This window comes from Corythoichthys intestinalis, chromosome 18 (genome assembly GCF_030265065.1).
Source record: "Corythoichthys intestinalis isolate RoL2023-P3 chromosome 18, ASM3026506v1, whole genome shotgun sequence".
NCBI lineage: Eukaryota > Metazoa > Chordata > Actinopteri > Syngnathiformes > Syngnathidae > Corythoichthys > Corythoichthys intestinalis.
In genome coordinates this window covers 25,240,591-25,259,920 of record NC_080412.1, presented here as the reverse complement: position 1 = coordinate 25,259,920, position 19,330 = coordinate 25,240,591, and the positions used below count along the sequence as shown (strand labels likewise).

The following is a 19,330-nucleotide window of genomic DNA, read 5'->3' as shown; positions in this document are numbered from 1 at the left end:
GGATAGTTACTTAAAAAGCTTCTTCAAGAATTAGGTCAAAGTCACACACTAGCCATAATGCCAAAGGAAAAGTCAGTGCATGTGAGTGTGGAAAAGCACAATTACACAGTTGAGAGGGCGGAGGGGTGACTGATGTATACATGTTCATAGTCCTGCTTTCATAGCTTGAAATCATAAGCTCTAATTTGATTATCTGTTTAATCTTCCTGCTTAGTGGACACTTTCATTCAAAGTCACTTACACAGTGATCACTCTTGCACATCTTTTCCCTTTCTACAGCTGGATATTTACTGGAGGAATGCGGGTTAATTGCCTTTGCTCAAGGGCAGAGGGTGAGTAGAGTATGAGCCAGCAATCTTCTGGTCACCAGTCCATTTTGCCTAAGTAATAGGTCATATGCCTGCCTGAAGTCATCACCACTGTGGTCGCCATCTCCTCAAAAGGCCTCTTTTCTAACACAGTTTAGAAGAAAGCTGTACTTTGGAACTTGTTTTTCGGTCTGTTTACTCCATTCTGGAATGAACATACTGAATGTCGTCACCTCGCTAATGGGTTTATAAGTGGGCTAAAAGTTTACAAAAGGAAACAATTGTAGAGCAAGGGTCAACTGGGGTTATGATAAAATGTCACTGGTCCATGACGTATAGAAACAGAAATGAGAAATGTTTCGCAGATGAATTATTAAATAGGAAGTGATCATTATTTCCCGCAAAAAGTCACAATGAGTTATTGTACTATTTCATTAAATAGGAAACAATCATTATTTCCCCCAAAATGTAACAATGAGTTACTGTACTATTTCATTGTAAATGCAATTATCGTAATTTTCGGATGACAGGCTGCACCTGAGTATAAGCTGCACTCATCATATTTTACAAGAAAACAGTATTTTTTCCAAGTATAAGCCACACTGTTTAAGTCGCAGGTGTCCACATTGTATAATGGGATATTTACACAAGACATGCAGCTCATTGGCTTGTAGAAATGGACTATATACTGCAGGTTTCAAGCTGTGAGAAAAAAGGAGCCGCTTATAGTCCAAAAATAATAGTACTTACTAGTAGAGCTATCCCGAATCGTCCACGTCATCGATGACGTAAATGCGTCGACGAGCACAACATCCCGTTGACAATATATGAGTGGGAAGTTGAGAATGTCGGACGCTCGGTATGCAAGCAGGGAAAGCGGCACAAAGTGCACCAGAGTGGCCAAAAACTCAACTTATTTCAACGAAACAAAGGAGGGTACACTGTTGTCTCCTGTCTCTTAGATGCCAAGCTTGGCTACACGTCGGCCGTGAATCAACACATAGAACACTGTCACCCAGGTGTAATTTGTGAAGACGACAGGAGACAACAAGCTGGCAGATCGTAAGTCTATCTAACTAACTAACGACATGTTTTATTGAAGTTGCTAGCCCTGTCGCTATATGCAATGAATCCATTTATCGCACGGTAAATAAAAATGAGGGCGGTAATTGTCACGGCTGCGTTTTATCGCCACGTGCGTGCATACATTTGGCCGTGAGTGTTGATGGCATATGAGATTCCAGTTCTTTCACAGATGTTTATTGGTCATCAACACGCTGCAGAATTAAAGTTCACACATACAAAATAAGGTTACGGTTTATTTTAGGGTTTGTTTTGAATCATGTTGGAGAGGCGAAGTCAGTGTTCTGAATCTGTTTACATTATTTTCTTTTGCACTAGTTAATGCTATTAGCATTTAACCTCATTGTATAGTTGTGATTTATTATTATTTTTTTACATGTTCATTTGTACTTTAATAAAGAATTTAAGCTTTCGAAAATGTTTTTTGTGAATTAATAAGCATCAACAAAAATTTAATTGCTAAATTAGTGTATATATATATATATATATATATATATATATGTATATATATATATATATATATACAGTGCCCTCCATAATAATTATGTGTTTTTTAGCTTCAAAAAAAAATTTTTTTTCCTAAATAATATGGGACCTTAATGGGAGAAAAAAAGAAAAATCCCACCTTCAATACAAGTGCATTTATTCAGTAGGGAAAAAAATCCCACATAAAGAAATAATTATTCGACATCAAATAATGTGTGTCACAATTATTAGTACCCCTGGTGTTAATACTTTGTACAAACCCCTTTTGCCAACAAAACAGCACCTAATCTTCTGCTATAATGTTTCACAAGATGGAATAAGACAGAAAGAGGGATCTTCAGCCATTCCTCTTTGCAGAATCTCCCTAAATCATCCAGAGACCTGGGTCCTCTTCTCTGTACTCTCCTCTTCAGCTCACCCCACAGGTTTTCAATGGGGTTGAGGTCTGGGGACTGAGATGGCCATGGGAGGAGCTTGATTTTGTGTCTGGTGAACCATTTCTGTGTAGATTTGGCCATATGTTTAGGGTCATTGTCGTGCTGAAAGACCCAGTGACGACCCATCTTCAGCTTTCAGGCATAGGGCAACATATTTTGATTTAAAATGTCCTGGTATTTCAAAGCATTCATGATGCCATGCACCCTAACAGGGTTCCCAGGGCCTTTGAAAGCGAAACAGCCCCACAGCATCACTGACCCACCCCCATACTTCACAGTGGGTATGAGTTGCTGTCAACACGCCAACAAGCTGTTTGCGAGGCATGCACCGAGAAAACCTTTCCTCACTCACATTCATAAATGCAAATGTCTGGAGTTCGCCAAGCGGTATTGGGGTTTCAACTGGGACCGTGTGCTTTGGTCAGATGAGACAAAGATTTAGCTTTTTGGCAACAAACACTCTAAGTGGGTCTGGCGTGCCACGAAAGATGCGCATGCTGAAAAGCACCTCATGCCCACTGTAAAGTATGGGGGTGGGCCAATCCATTTGGACTCAAATGGTTTGGACGTCTACTAGTGATAAACTCATTCCAATTTACAGCAGAAGTTTGTTTTTCTGTTTATTAGTTTTTTGTAGAATATCCTAAAATGATTTCCTGACCAATGTATCGGTAATCGTTGAATCGCTATATCGTCAGATCATCGTTATCGTGAGCTTTGTATCGCATATTGTATCGTACCGTGAGATACCAAGAGGTTCCCACTCCTAGTAAACATACAGATCTTTCCTTGTCTCCCACTGTATTAAAAGTGAAGCCATACGCTACATACGCTTTGTCATATTTCCTTGTCTTCGCTCATCATATCTCCGTACTCGTTGTTGTGTGCTCGTTTGGTTAAAAAATACTCCGCACACTCTGAAAATGAGAGCGCCACTGCCATCCACTGAGTGGATGTGCAATCACACTTTATTCTAGTACGGCAAAAAAGTATGTTTCCCGAGGTCAGACTGGCCTAGAGCAAGAGCAAAATAAACGTCCTGATTTGAAAATATAAAATACACTTTAAAAAATGTTAGTAATACTGCATTTGATATTTCCCACTCTGTACATTCACCATAACTTAATATCCTAGTAATGATCAATGATTACTTCTTTGTCTGTTTAGGTTTGTCTTCTATTTTCCGTGATGCCAGTTGTTGGTTTAAGCGCAATAATTCTACCGCCCCGTGGAGGACTAATTCCAACATGGCTTTATTTATTTATTTTACTCAAATGTATTTGCTGTTTGAATACGTGCACCGAACTGTAATATACAAATACACTATTAATTTCCACTTTTTACATTTACTGATACATTCTTTATAGGCTCATTTGTGCATTACCATTAATAACTGGGCTTAAGTGTGGAAAAGGGTTTTGTCACAAAGACAAAATCATGACTAAAAAAATAAAATTAAACCATAAAAATTAACAGCATTGTGAAAAATTTTAGTGATACAATGTCTATCAAAGGCAGTTTGGAGCACCGAGTTTCTCTTGGGTCAAGACATTTTGATGCTTGAAAATTACCTGATTTTAACTCATGCAAATAAATCAGAGACGCAACCTCGACAGGTGACACATATACTGCATATGCAGCCCTCTCTCCTCTCCCTTCCCTTCCTCTTAGTGCAACATATCCATCATTCATTCATAAATTCTGAAAACTCCTCTTTAGTTAATTGCTCGGGAAAATTTAATTTCAAACAGAAGCTTTTAAAAGAGAAAGATATAATGAAGTTGCAGGGATCACTCTGCATCCCCCCTTGTCTGGCGTTATGTCGAGGGGGCACATTAACTGTATGCGGTGATGCTGCGCGCTGCACTGCTCCGTGTCAAGGAAGTCATACACCCATGTTTCAAGCAGAATGTTACGTAAAGCCTCCCTCTCCGCACCGGCTTACTGCACCAGACACTATGCCCTTGCCTAGGCTGTTCAAGGTTCCTAAAAGGACAGGCTGCTAAGAAGTTGGGAAGGACAGGGCCCCGTGATAGCCTGCAAAGTGAGGGAGGGACGGCTTCTAGTGACAGCCTTGGACTTTGAATTTAGCGCCAGACAGCCTCATGCATCAATCCCTCAACTTACAAAGACAAGCCACTAACCTTGACGAGGCCAGGGACTCTTCGGGAATGAGTGGCATTTTCACTTAGCCCCCAGCTTCTCCCCTTCACTCCTGGCATATAAACTGGTTAAAATAAGACACAGTTGAATAACAGTCTCTAGACTGTGTGACCCATTGTTCTAGCTTTTACAGACTACTTTGACGCCACCATTTACATTGCGTAACCAGCCCCCCCCCCCAAAAAGGTCATTACATGTAGAACGTGCATAGCCTATCACCATCAGAATCATTTCCATTAGTTTTTCACAAAATAAAACAGGTATTTTAAGCAAATTCTAATTGTGAAATAACCCTTTTACTGCCGACAAAATACTACTTACGTGAAGTTGGCCACCCATTAGACCAGTACTTCTCAAATAGTGGGGCGCGCCCCCCTGGGCGCATGTGTCCTCGGGGAACATGCTTTTTTCTTTTTTCTTTTTTTTTGCAGTACTGGAATAAAGTGTACTCAGTGGGTGGCAGTGGCGCTCTCATTTTCAGAGTGCGTGCAGTATTTTTGAACTAAGAAAGAGCACACAGAAAACATATGAAGAGCAGTGCGCCGCCTCCGTTTTCGAAAGCCGTTTTCCGACCGGACTCACTCACGCAGCGACCCACTGTCTTGTCCGGTTCTCACATCGCCGCCCGAGAAGTGCCATTTTCAGCTTGGGATCGTCACGACGAACGCTCTCACCTACGGTTCTACCTCGGCCGCCGAGAATGCGCTTTTTTCGTGCCGTGTGCCTTTTAGCTTTGACTTTTAAGACAGTGGATGATGAGGAAAGACCACTGTTTACTGTGTCTAAAAATAATTATAGCGGACTGCCAGAAGCCAAATCACCACTTAAAGACATTCGACCCCAATCTCATTGATAAGCCGCTTGATTGTTTTTCAGCGAAAACGTGCCGAATATTGCCAACAATCGTCCTGCTTTGTCAGTGTTATATCAGTAAACCAGTGAGCATTGTTAGCATGCTCATTGCAAAATGACTCCACACCATTGCAAAGGAGGTAATACTGAGTGTGAGCAGCAAAAATAAAAACTGTCCTTCTGTCCAAGGACACTCTTTTTTTCCTTTATTCATTTTTGTTTTTTCGGTCAAATTTTTGGGCATATTGTCCTCATGAGTGAATGTTTCTAATCAATTTGAATTTGTTATTATTTACTGATTTTATTACATTTTATTTTTCTGTATCAAATGGTCAAAAATGTACCTTGAGTGTATTTTTACAGTTTGAATGTGACTTTTTTTTAAATTCAGGCAAATTGATGCACGTCAAGTCTTCTCTGTTACAAACTAAACAATGTTAATAAAGTTATACTTTATTATAAGTTGATCTATGTTACTTGTTTTCTTTATTAGAAAAAAAGGACACAATGTTAGGCAGATGCGTATTTATAATAGTAATTTTATAGACAAATAATACTATTTACAGTGGCGGCAGAGAGTTTGGGGGGGCGCGAAACATTTACGTCTTGCTTGGGGGGGGGCGTAACAGAAAATAATTGAGAAGCACTGCATTAGACACAAACTTATAGAAAAATGAGGTCATTCGTTTGTGCTAGGGTTGTGCTCGTTTTTGCTGAAAAAAAAAAAAGTTTGTGCTGCTATTGATTTTGAGATATTAACAATTATTTTATAGGTCAACCTGAGGTCAACCAGCTCCCCATTTTGATAAAAAATGGCTATAAATAGTTTCAATTGTTTGTGCTACGTTTGCGCTGGTTTGTGCTGTATAAATTTTCGATTGTGCTGCTATTGTTTTTGAGATGTTGCGATATTTCGAGTGATACCGTCACGCAGCCTGATTTATTGCAAAGTGGACCCGAAATGAATCCATTCGTTTATGTTACGTTACGTTTGTGCTTATTTGTGCTGCTATCGATGATAGATATTGAGATATTTAGAGTGATGACTACGTCGCGGCAGATGAAGCGTACTATATCAATAACCAGGGGTGTCCCAACAACTAGCAATGGATTTGACATATAGTAGTGATTAAGCCAGTCGCGATATGCAATAATTCCATTTATCGCACGGTAAATGAAAATGAAGGCGGTAATTTTCCCGCAGCGATTTATCGTCTCACGTGCGTGCGTGCGTGCGTGCTTACGTAAATGCGTGCGCGTACGTGCGGCAGAAGTGCGGCGGACGTGCTGTTAAAAGTCCGGCTTCCTTGTTACCAACAGCGCAATATGCTGTGACGAGGATTCACTCTGTTTAATTCTGGGTATGTTAGTTTTTATACATTTGAGTTTGCGTGACCATCATTCAAATGGGGAGAGGCGGGGCCTAGTGCACTGTCGGCGTAAAGCATTGAGCGAGCAGAGTGAGGAAGACGAAAATGGACGGAAAATGCTGATTACCAAGCCAAACACCACAGCCCCGGTGTGGGAATATTTTGATTTTAAACCAAATTAAAATGGCGAGGCAACCAAAAAGGATGAACTAGTCTGCAAAATGTGTGTTGAGGTTGTTTCAACAAAGAGGGTCAACACAACAAATCTACACGTTCATTTGAAACACTATCACCCTCTTTAGTTTTCACTGCTTGGTAGGAAAGCTGCATTGCAACAACCGGAGCCTTACTCGTCACGGCAATCGACAATTACAGAGGTAATCGTTTGATTTGAGAAATACAAACGAGATGCCGCAAAATGGCGTTCCCTCACGGAAAGTGTAGTCCGCTACATTGCTGAAGAATTAAGACCGTTTTACCTCTGTTTAATGTTGTTTGACACTTTCTAGGTTCATAGTGCAGGTCTTAATGCAGGCGCAATAATATAGCATATCGCAATACGTTATGAGAGAATTTATCGCCCACTAAAATTTGTTATCGCGACAGGCCTACTAGTGATAAACACATTTCAATTTATATCAGAAGGATGAAAAGATCTTGTTTCATATTGTAGATTATTTCCTGACCTATGTATCGATAATTGTTGTATCGCCATATCGTGAGATAAATACAAATTGTATCATGAGCTAGCTATCCAGAGGTTCCCACCCCTTAAACAGAGTATATACACTCACCAGCCACTTTATTAGGTACACCTGTCCAACTGCTCGTTAACACTTAATTTCTGATCAGCCAATCACAAGGCGGCAACTCAGTGCATTTAGGCATGTAGACATGGTTTAAGACAATCTCCTACAGTTCAAACCGAGCATCAGTATGGGGAAGAAAGGTGATTTGAGTGACATTGAACGTGGCATGGCTGTTGGTGCCAGAAGGGCTGGTCTGAGTATTTCAGAAACTGCTGATCTACTGGGATTTTCACACGCACAACCATCTCTAGGGTTTACCGAGAATGGTCCGAAAAAGAAAAAATATCCAGTGAGCGGCAGTTCTGTGGGCGGAAATGCCTTGTTGATGCCATAGGTCAGAGGAGAATGGCCAGACTGGTTCGAGCTGATAGAAAGGCAACCGTGACTCAAATAACCACCCGTTACAACCAAGATAGGCAGAAGAGCATCTCTGAATGCACAGTACGTCAAACTTTGAGGCAGATGGGCTACAGCAGCTGAAGACCACGCCGGGTGCCACTCCTTTCAGCTAAGAACAGGAAACTGAGGCTACAATTTGCACAAGCTCATCGAAATTGGACAATAGATGATTGGAAAAAAGTTGCCTGGTCTGATAAGTCTCGATTTCTGCTGCGACCTTCGGATGGTAGGGTCAGAATTTGGCATCAACAACATGAAAGCATGGATCCATCCTGCCTTGTATCAACAGTTCAGGCAGGTGGTGGTGGTGTAATGGTGTGGGGAATATTTTCTTGGCACTCTTTGGGCCGCTTGCTACCAATTGAGCATCGCTGGAATGCCACAGCCTACCTGAGTATTGTTGCTGACCATGTCCATCCCTTTATGACCACAATGTACCCAACTTCTGATGGCTACTTTCAGCAGGATAATGCGCTATGTCATAAAGCTGGAATCATCTCAGACTCAGACTGGTTTCTTGAACATGACAATGAGTTCACTGTACTCAAATGGCCTCCACAGTCACCAGATCTCAATCCAATAGAGCATCTTTGGGATGTGGTGGAACGGGAGATTTGCATCATGGATGTGCAGCCGACAAATCTGCACCAACTGTGTGATGCCATCATGTCAATATGGACCAAACTCTCTGAGAAATGCTTCCAGCACCTTGTTGAATCTATGCCATGAAGAATTGAGGCAGTTTTGAAAGCAAAAGGGGGTCCAACCCGTTACTAGCATGGTGTACCTAATAAAGTGGCCGGTGAGTGTAAGATATAATGAAAAGAAAAATTCAATGCAGGACTATAGACAATGACATTCAAAACAAGGTATACATCCTTTATCATTTTAGGGATTATAAAAACTGGACATCAGACAGAAAAAAACGACAGTTTGTGGATTCTTACATACTTACAAACGACATATTTTTATTCAGACGGATGAGTAAGCTGCATTTAACACAAACATTTTTTTTTTTTAATAATAAAATTGAGGTGATTTTTATGTTTTAGAGACACGGAATTATAGTCAAAGGACTAAAGCGTGTTTCCATTGAAGGCTGTGTTTAAAAAAGCCTGGTAATTTTCGTAAGGTCTGAACCAGTGTGATTTCTGAAGTAAGAACCTTTTGCGCGTGGAGTGTGGAGGCGATCGTGTGACTGGATACGTTACGTTCTCTGGCATTTGCTGTTGGAAAACGTGGTAACTTTGCGCTTTTGCGACTTATGACAGAGTAAAAAAAAAAAATGGCGATATTTGAGTTATCCCCGAAATTCAGGCATTTGCATTGCCAGTTTTTCATTGCGAAATTTCATTTCGCAGCTACTTTATATCTGTCAATAATTTGCCAAACTTGCATACACATGAAGAAATTACTGCAGACTTGATACATCAAATGCGACAAGCATCCAAGACAAACAGATGCAAAACAACTGTGTCTTCTCATATCTCGTGAGAGTATGTCCTCATTCTCTGTGCAAGCCGCCCACTCTGCCACAGCGGTGACATTACCCTGCTTGTGGCAACAGAAACATTCCCCTCGTTTGTCTGCAGCAGACTCACCACACTGGTAGAGAAACCTTCCTACTGCACCTCTACAGCCGGAGGGCAGCAGCCCCACTTCAACAGGAGAAGCAGGGGAGGTAGTCACTTCTACTCCACTCCTCTGCTGTGACCACACCAGCTCCTCTCAGGGGATCCACTCACATCACTGCTCAGCTCTACATTTCCTCAGTCTTTAATGTTTCAAAAAGAGACAGCAGAGATTCCGAGTTGAGCGGCTCGAACAAGAATTTTACTTCATTCTCAGCTTCATTGATAAGCACAGGTCGTCTCGGTCTGAAAAGGAGGCCTGAATGCTAGCATGTTCTCGAAAGTCAAATATTAAATAATTCATGACAATTTCAATCACCCGCAATCAATGGAGGGAACTAATTGAGTGGCCTGTCATTGCGCTAAGGCCAAGGTGACGCATGCTAGCAGCATGGTTTGAGGTGAGGAAAAAGGGGGGTCTGCGGTTGCAGGTGGTTGAAAAGCCATTCAACAGATGACTCTGTTAGATCTCAAGGGTTGCAGTGGAAGCGTTCATCCTTCTTACTCACATTCCGTCATCACAGTTTGCATCCAAGAGCGAAAGCTGTAAAAACGCATTTAGCAGTTCCTGCCTTGTCATCAAAATGAGTCCCATTGACTTTGGTCGCCTTCTGTTGATGACACAGGCACCAACAGGAGCCAGAATGACCGTCTGTGAACGAGATATTACTGCCATAACCGAGGACCTTGCTACAACAATATTGTCCAGGCTACAGTCCACAACTTGAGTGCTCTAAAACAACACACACATTTCACCCAAAGCATGTGTCATATGAGAAAATCTAGTACCATCAAGATAAAGTGGAACTCCACTCAAATTTATTCATACAGTGCTTTCACGGCTGCAACAGTTATACCAAAGTGCAGTACAGAGCACATAAAACTAAACAAGAACGATAAAACAACAATGAGTGAAACAAAAAAAACTCAAATGTCATGCTTTTGATGGTTGAGGCAGTTAAAGTTGAGATTTTACCCCATAATAAAACTTTACAAACTGTTTATAAACTTTTTTATCAAGAAAAAAAAAAATCAGCTAAAATGCCAGTTTAAAGTGAGAATCTAATACATTAAAAAAAAAAAAAAATATATATATATATATATATATATATATATATATATATAATTTCATCTTTATGATGCTTAATTGTGGAGAAAAATGTAAATAAAGAGCAGCATTTTCAGGAATATCACATTAGTACAGGCAGAAATTTTATTAAAGCCTTTACCATTTTAGCCAATTAAATGAGCGTATCGTGAATTCCCCGCCCTTTCTCATGACATCATTAATGCCGATTATCAACCTCGACTCTATCAGTGTCTGTGTGTGGCTATAACCTGGGTTGCTTTAGGTTTCACAGCCTTAAATTTAAGACTGGAGTTGTCCTGATTACATAATTTTTGCACCTAAGTATCAGTCCGGGCTCACCTGAATAACCAAAATCATTTTAAAAGCTTTATTTGTACAATCATAGATTTCTCATCAAGTATCCAAAGTAGGGATGTCCCGATCTGATCACGCGATCGGAAATTGGGACGATCACGCAATTTTTTACAGGATCGGAATCAGGTGAAAAAGATCAGGTTTTTAATATATTTCCGTTTTTCTGCTTCACGCTTGTAAAGCCTCTCACTCTCACTCTTGCTAAGCAATGTGGCCACACTGTCAAGTGCAGCTTGTGTTTGGTACTTAAAGTAAACCATGATTGACAGGTTTGTCTACGCTCAAAGGCACAAACGTGTCAATAATCGTTAAACTTGCAGAGAGAGGCTGTTCTTAGCAACATGAGCGTCAAAGCGTGAGTGGATTTCAATTGACTCACTTAATGAAGCATTTGATAAAGACAAGCATTTTTCTGTGTTATTCTTGTTTAAAAAATATTCACATTATGAAGGCGGCACCGGTATCGGATCAGGACTCGGTATCGGTATTATTCAAGGCTGAAGGTCGTATTTCGAACATGTCGTCGGATATAGAAACAAATGGCCAGTCAAATTTTACGTTGGATGTCGAAAAGGTCGTGTGTCGAAGCGATCTTATGTCGAGGCACCACTGTACTTTGTACCACAAAAGGTTATCGATATTTTCCTGCCAAGAATCTGTATATCGTTTTAAAAAGGTGTCAATGTTTAAAAAGATAAAGGAACCAAAAAGTTACTACCAAAATCTTCCACCATAATAGTGTCTTTGTTAACTCTATGGCCACCATTGTCGGCAATAGACGCCCAATCCATTTAGACAGAGGGGGGAGAATGAATTAGAAAATCATTTTTTCATTCGGTTCTTTCGAAAGCAGTCTTTCCGATTTTTGGGGCGTATAACGGTCCATTTTTGTGCATTTTCGGGCACTTACAGATCTGCCTATTCATTTGGGGAGACTCCCGGGTCACTTCCTGTTCTGTAATACAAAATCAACAGCAAATGGCCTGAAATGCCCCCATATTAAACTCAATGATTTTCATTGACCGCCATAGACGTCCAATCCGTTTGAGGTGGGAGGGATGGCATTCAAATTCCAATTCACAGCAGAATGATAAAAATAGCTTGTTTTTCCATTTATGTGTTGTTTTGTAGAATATCCTAAAATGATTTCCTGACCAGTGTATCGATAATCGTTGTACCTATCGTGAGCTTTGTATCGCAAATCGTACCATATCGTGAGGTACCAAGACGTTCTGTGACATTAAACTACAAATAAAAATGAACATTTGAATAATCTGACTTCATGCATACTGCTGACTAATATAGAGGCCCAACAATTACAGAAATGAGCTTAAGGTCAAAGGGGTCTCTGGTGTGACTCCCTGGTGGGCTCTAAGAAGATGAGAATGCAGTTCTGTTCCTTAACATTCACTGTCAAAGTGCCCTTGAACAATGTTTAGTGGCCAAAACACAGTGCCGGGTTGCTCCCAGGTCTGTAATAAATCAAAAAGTGCAGTAAATGTCTTGACACTTGTTCTAGTAGATTGCACATTAGATTTTCTTTCTGGAGTGACTCAGTGATCAAAAATTATGATGTAAGCATCAAAAATTTTCTGGCTGTGTGTCTTACACTTGTGACTCATATAATAAGGTCATAATTTGGTTTGTTGTCTGTGGTGACTTCATGTATTTCTGTGGCTTCAATATTCATCACAATATAAAATAGTAATATAATCTAATGCCCACCACAAAATAATTTCAATTTATGATGAAATCACAAAGAACGCACTTGGAGAAAGTCAGTGGAAATAAGAGTGCCTCCCAAAAATTTGCATTTGTAAATTTAAATGGCCTCTGGTTCTGTTGCAGCCTACTGCACATCATTCGAAAGCCGCTTCCAGAATAATAACTCAAGTCAACTCTGTTAATACACAGGGCAGAAAACACATACAAGTCTGAAAAAGCAGTTTCTGCTCTTGCACCCCTCTTTAAAATAAACTGCTGTATTTTAAGCCAAAAGAACTGTTGTGTTTGATAGAACAAAATGTCTGCGTTTTATCGCCACGTGCATACGTGCATACATTTGTGCGTGCATGTTGATGGCATATGAGACTCCAGTTCCTTTCACAGATGTGTATTGGTCAACAAAGTGCCGAAGAATTAAAGTTCAGATATACAAAATAAGGAAACACATTTATATTAAACACTGTAAACTTTAGCATTGCTACATTGAGGCTAATGGGGAAACAAGACAACCTACTTTAGCCTGCTCTAAAACATTGGCAGTCTTAGCCAAAATGCAATGAACAATGAACATTTGTTCATTCGCTGCCACCGTCCCAGTTCAAATGGATTGGACGTCTACTAGTAATAAACTAATTTCGATTCACATCAAAAGGATGAAAAGAGCTTGTTTTTCTGTTTACTAAACAATCACAGATATATTTGTGTAAATACTTCTGAAGGAAGAAAAAAACCACTCCATAGAGTTTGTGTTACAAAAAGAGCAAACTGAACAACCTTGAAAATCTTGTCTAAGTTCAGGTCAAATAATTAAGCAGCTTAAATGCTGAACAAAAGCAAGCCTAAATGGCAGTAGCCCAGACAGAGCATTTAAAAAAGCACCAAAAAAAATCTTCCTGCATTTCTCTAAACTTGATTGCCGCAAAATTAAGTTTGTTAAAGGTGAGGCATTGTCTGATCCTTTTTTTACTGCAACATCAGTCCCCTGCTGGAAGGCTTTCAAAGGTGCCCTTTTCAAACCTTAGACCAAGTTTGCTGTTTTTAATGTAACTTGTCTCAAACCTCAGCATGTGACCTTTTGTCTCTGCTTTTAGCCAAAGTCAAATGGAGAAACAGGACATGCAAGAGAACACACCTCCCCACGAAAAGGGCATTGAAAGACTCCAACTTGTACAATGCAATTCTTAAAAACTCCAACTAAGCTTGTCATGATGAAACACTTCATGCAGTCACCACTGAGAATCAACACAATTTTCTATATGTTTCCGATAAATGTAGGAAATAATGCATTTTACGGCATAATCCCAGTCATGAATTATGGAGCTTTGGAGGTTGCATTTAACCCGTTATTGGGCAATTGTTTAACTCATTGGCAGCGATTGACAGCAACAGACATCGCAGAATATGCTTTTAACATAAAACAGAAGACGTGATTTAATTTTTTGTTGTAATGATGTCAAAGGTCACATATTTCAGAAAATTTCATGATAACTTTATAAAGGATTAGCCTATTTATTATTTTACAGGTAGGGGAAATTTTCATTATTAAAAGAAGGGAGTGCCTATTCTAGCAAACATGGCATTGTGTTGAATTTTGCTGCTTAGGTGGACGTCTCCTCTCTCAGAGTGCTCCGCTAGTTAATTCATATTTTTTTTATTAATAAAAAAAAAATAATAATAATAATAATAATATGTATACTGGACTGTCTCAGAAAATTAGAATACACAATATTCTAATTTCCTGACTGTCTCAGGAAATTAGAATATTGTGTATTCTAATTTCCTGAGACAGTCCTGTATATATACACAGGACTGTCTCAAAAAATTAGAATATTGTGTATTCTAATTTTCTGAGACAGTCCAGTATACATGTACAGTGTATCGCAAAAGTGAGTACACCCCACGCATTTCTGCAGATATTTAAGTATATCTTTTCATGGGACAACACTGACAAAATGACACTTTGACACAATGAAAAGTAGTCTGTGTGCAGCTTATATAATAGTTAATTTGTTTTCTTCTCAAAATATAGCCATTAATACCTAAACCCCTGGCAACAAAAGTGAGTACACCCCATAGAGACTACGTACTTCCCTAAATGTCCAAATTGAGTACTGCTTGTCATTTTCCCTCCAAAATGTCATGTGACTCTTTACAGGAGTGCTGTCAGCATTGCTGCAGAGATTGAAGAGGTGGGGGGTCAGCCTGTTAGTGCTCAGACCATATGACGCACTCTACATCAAATTGGTGTGCATGGCTGTCACCACTGGAGGAAGCCTCTTCTGAAGACGGTACACAAGAAAGTCCACCCATCTCATCAGAACATAGGACATGGTTTCAGTAATCCATGTGCTTTGTTGACATGTCTTCAGCGGACATGGTTTCAGTAATCCATGTGCTTTGTTGACATGTCTTCAGCAAACTGTTTGCGGGCTTTCTTGTGTACAGTCTTCAGAAGAGGCTTCCTCCTGGGGTTACAGCCATGCACATTTAGGGACATTTAGGGATGTACGTAGTTTCTATGGGGTGTAGGGCTGCAGCTATCGAATATTTTAGTAATCGAGTAATCGACTGAAAATTCTATCGATTAATCGATTGGAGTTTTTGCAGTGTTCAAAATAAATGTATGATACAGGCTGTATTGGAGCACATTACGGACCAGTGCTACTTGGTGTTTTATCCAGCAATGACTACTGAGCTAAAATTGATAGTTAGCATGATTAAGTTTTTATTTTACACCCTCATCACTCCACAATGCTATGTTATGTTAAAACCTGAATGTCAGACACGTTAGCCACGCATCAACAGTGGTCATAATTAATTGTAACCTAGCCCTCCGCAGGGGTAACGTTACGTGAACTGGTAGCGACAGTCACGTTAATCTTATTTATTAGCGCTTAGCGCTCTTTATTAGCGCTTAGCGCTCTACTGCTTTAAGATGGCGGCGGTTTACTAACGCTGCCCAGATGCGGCCGAGTCTGTCAAATCGCATCTAGTTCAACATACATGTGATCTCTATGAGACTCAGACGCTACCTGTACCAACGTAGCATCGTGTGGGCTAGTATTTAGCAACGTCGGCGTCGTTTGTGTCGGCTGCAGTAAGTTTTTTTTTTCCTTCTTCCTCTCCGCACGTGACAGCGCGTTGTCCCACATTAAAAGTAGTCCGAGCAAAACGTGATGTTTAGAGCTGTCAAAATAAACGATTACTCGAGGTGAATAAAATTACTCGGATCAGTTTTTAAACTCGAGTTACTCGAGTTGCTCGAGTACTCGTTTCAGCTCTAATGGGGTGTACTCACTTTTGTTGCCAGGGGTTTAGATATTAATTGCTATATTTTGACGGGGTGTACTCACTTTTGTTGCCAGGGGTTTAGATATTAATGGCTATTTTTTGAGTTATTTTGAGCAGAAAATAAATTAACTCTATTTTATAAGCTGCACACAGACTACTTTTCATTGTGTCAAAGTGTCATTTTGTCAGTGTTGTCCCATGAAAAGATATACTTAAATATCTGCAGAAATGTGAGGGGTGTACTCACTTTTGTGATACACTGTATATACATACACAAATACACTAGGGCTGAATGATATTGGAAAAAACTGGCATTGTGACTTTTTGGGAGTTTGTGATATATTGCATTGCTGTTTCACCAGGTAACTTGAATAGCTCTGCTTGGGAAGGCTTTGGTTCACTCACCATGACCACATTATACGTATTCATTGAATACTGTTTAATCCAGACAAAGGGGGTTCATCTGTGAATGATTAAGATTCCTGTATATAAAAGGGGTCCAGGAGGGCATGTCTCTGCGCACTTGCTGCTTTCAGGAAGCAAAAAAAAAGTTTACACGTTCAACAAAAAAAAAAAAAAAAAGAAAATCGCGCATCCTGCGATGTTACTAAAGCGCACGCGCACATTGCGATGGTGATGTTCAAATGAATAGGCCTAATACACTTATACAGTGATCCCTTGCTACTTCATGCTTCAAACTACGCGCCCTCAGTCCATCGCTGATTTTTTTTTAAATTACAACCCCCCCCCCCCCCAAAAAAAAACAGATCAACTGTCCCAAGCCGATCGCGTAGTCTTACTCTCGCTCCCACCCTCCCTGTCCCTGGTCTTTGTTTGTCATCCCGTCCACTGGAGTTGCTTAATAAAGTTAATGATGTTGACATATATTTGGGTTTGATCTTTCCACGGATGCTTGTAAGCCAAAGCTTCAAAGCACTGCATGCATCAATCATCGTTTAACTTGTTAAACAGTTGCTGTGGCAACGTATGGTGTGTAAGTGAGCAGCATCAGCAGATTTGAGTGGACTCACTCAATAAAGCATTTAATAAAGCCAAGCATTTTTCTACTTTATTCTTGTTTAAAAAAAATTCGGTAGGACAGTAACATGTTTAAAACTTAACATAATTATTTCATTTGAAGTGCTTAAAAACTTAAACTTGTAACATATACACTTTTTTTTGTTATACTTTGGGGGTAAAGTGAAAAAACATCTTCCCAATTCTAAATCAGAATAAATACATTGAACAAAAAAAAAGAAAAAACAATTTTTGGGGGCGTGCGCTAATTCGCGGTTTTTCACTTATCGCGTTGAATTTTGGTCCTCATTAACCGCGAAAAACGAGGGATCATTGTATACATACACATTAAATAATTATACACATAAACATCTATACATATAATATGTACACACATATCTACATATATACACACATATAGACATACATCTATACATATACACATATACATACATATACACATATTTACAGTCCACCTATGTGGATGCCAGGTTGTTACGGGGTCAGTGTTTTTTTTTTTTTTTTTTTTTTAATTACCATAAATTAGGGATGTCCCGATCACGTATTTTATCACCCGAGTCCAAGTCACCTGATTTTGAGTCCTATCCGAAACTGCCAAAGAAAAAAAAGGTTCCAAACATGTTACAGTACTGTACTTCCTCTTCCGTATTTTGCGGGAATGTTGTGGAGTGGAGTATAATGTAAATATATTTTTATTTTTATGGCAATGCCATTGTATTTCTGGATAAATTTGTTACCTTTTCGCCCTGAAAACATTTTTTAAAATGCTCTGAAAAATGACGCGATCTGCCCGATTTTCGATCACGTGATCGGATCTGGGACATCCCTACCAAAAATAATAACTTGTCCTATAAAGGGTTAGAGGCCAAATATTGTCTTTATGATGTAACGGAAAATTCTGAGTTTAATATATCTCAAAATATTAACTGTAGTTATGGTACCTTAATATCCATCAAAGACTAAGTGACCCAAATTGTAAAAAAAAAAAAAATACCCTAGAAAAGGGTGAGCCGAAAAATATGCAACAAAGGTAATAAAGAATCTCAGCTCAAGTATGAATCTGTTAAGTCTGTGTAGCTCTTTATTGGCAATTGAAGGGTTATTCCTGACTGAATTGATTCATTCCATCAGAATAACACTTCAATTACAGTATAACAACAACTACATTACCAAATAAATAACTACATTATTATTAACCCAATTTGATTCTCAGGTTTAAAACAGACATATCAATTAGTTTGTCCCCCCGCCTCTGTTGGTACTAAAACTAGGGTCTGCTGGGACCTTAACTGATAAACTACAACAACTAAACACAACATTCAAAGACTGAGAACAAACCATAATGTCGTGGCAATGATGTTAAAACAGAGGTAATGCTCAGAACCTTTGAAAAATGTGTGACTGTCAAGTTACAGTAGCAACACATAGCACTATTTCATTTTCCCACTGTCTTACAAATTAACATCGTTCTTAACTTGTTCTTAATTTCTATTAATGATACACAAAATTGACGTCTGGCCCGGGCCTATTTTATCGTTTGGCGATGCAGATAGCGTCTATTGGCGGCTTTATACTTCATCACATGCAGCGTTTTCAGTGCTACATCCATGCCTCCGCTCGCCTTACGACACCCAACCAACCTCGCCTGCCCCCGATTAAAAAACCGTGACACAAACCAGCAAGCACTCTGCGTCAGTTTGAGGTAACCGTGCATTTTTTTTTTTTCTAACCCACGGTGTATATGAGTGTATTTCTGTGGGACATGAATGTCCTACCTGCGGTGTCCAGCCCACAGTCAACCGGAGAGGCGCATTAATATTCGACACGGTCAGGCAAATCCATTGAAAACAGCATTCATCTGTCTTGTCACTCCGGGTACGAGACAAAAAATGGCGATTCGGGCTTTGGAAATGAAAACATAGTCCAGAAATGCCTGAGTGACTCTTTTTTTGGGGTGCCACAACAGTCCGACCGGTGGTGTGCACCGTATCTCCAGTCTGTGGGAATTGTTTATTCGCGGAGTCCCCTCTCTGTGGAGCACTGAGCGGGGACAATCACACTTCTCCTCCCCGCCTGCTGCTTTGACACCACCCTTAAAGGAACACGCACTTCCACCACCCACACAATAAAAATAAAGACGCGCGCGGAAGTGATATTTAGTAGGTCATTCTCACCCCCATCGCTACAATATGTATTCTTAAAAAAGACACGGTACAAGCAACAAAACGTAGCACATAACGTATTTTTGTTTTGAAAGAAAAGGCCTCTGACATACGAGACCGGGTAAAACAAGC

The 19,330-nt window shown here is 39.8% G+C and overlaps 1 protein-coding gene across 2 annotated transcripts in view; it reads right to left on the bottom strand.

Annotated features, from left to right (window-relative positions):
- nrip1b (nuclear receptor interacting protein 1b) overlaps window positions 1-19,100 on the bottom strand; it is a 93,925-nt gene extending 74,825 nt beyond the window's left edge. For both annotated transcript variants that reach the window (XR_009061226.1, XM_057820110.1), the window contains exon 1: window positions 18,812-19,100. The gene's annotated coding sequence lies outside the window, so the exon portion shown is untranslated. The remainder of the gene's footprint in view (window positions 1-18,811) is intronic.
- Between the last annotated feature and the right edge of the window lie 230 nt (window positions 19,101-19,330).